Consider the following 1,057-nt stretch of genomic DNA (forward strand, 5'->3'; position numbering starts at 1 on the left):
CCAGTGCCCTCCCAGTGTCATTCCAGTACTCCCACTGTCATCCCAGTGTCCTTCCAGCGCTCCCAGTGTCCTCTCAGTGTCTTCCCAGTGCTCCCAGTGTCCTCCCAGTGCTCTCCCAGTGCTCCCAGTGTCCTCCCAGTGCTCTCCCAGTGCTCCATATCCTCCCAGTGTCCTCCCAGTGTCCTCCCAGGGCTCCCAGTGACCCCCAGTTCTCCCAGTCCCTGACTTTCAGGTCTCAGAGGGGCTGTCCTGTGCAGGACCCCCCCACACACCCCAGGACAGGAGCCTTCCTTAGGGCTGAGGGGACCTCAGGAACCTGGCAGATGGGTCTTCCCCGCAGTGACACCCACATCCCGAACCCACCCCCCTATTTCCGTGCCCCCAAAATCACAGGTTTCCCTCCGGATGCCCGGACAAGGTTTGGGTGAACAGCCCCGCCCTCCCTAATGAGCAAAACCTCATTAAAATGCTGATTGCAGGCGGCTGCCTCCAGCACAGGGTGTGGAGGGGGAGCCGGGGGCTCCCTCATCCCCCACCCCTGAGCCACGCTGGACACCAGCTATTACCATCCCTCCTAAAACAAGAGCCCAAACCTGCTGGGCACCCCCCGCCCACCTGCCAAACACACTCTGCACGAGCTGGAGGAGCAGGATTTATGGGACAGGATCCATGGGATAGGATTTACTTCGAAGTTCCCAGTGCAGTCCCGGGGAGAGTGGAGCGGGGTGGTGCCAGCAGCAGGAGAGCACCTCCTTCCCCCTGGAGCTGCCAGGGGACCTTTCCCACTGTGAGACCTTTCCCTCCTCCAGTACAGCCATGAGACCTTTCCCCCACCAGTACCACCATGGGACCTTTCCTACTACAGGACCTTTTCCCTCCTGATACCACCATGGGACATTTCCCTCCTCCAGTACATCCAGTACATTTCCCTCTCTGGTACCACTTTGGGACCTTTCCCACTGGGGGATTTTTCCCTGCCAGGTGCTGCCATGGGATTTTTATCCCCCCCCCGGTACCACTGTGGGACCTTTCCCACTGCAGGACCTTTTTACCCCCC

The sequence above is a fragment of the Manacus vitellinus genome, unplaced genomic scaffold, assembly GCF_001715985.3.
Source record: "Manacus vitellinus isolate BGI_N305 unplaced genomic scaffold, ASM171598v3 scaffold_52_pilon, whole genome shotgun sequence".
Classification (NCBI taxonomy): Eukaryota; Metazoa; Chordata; class Aves; order Passeriformes; family Pipridae; genus Manacus; species Manacus vitellinus.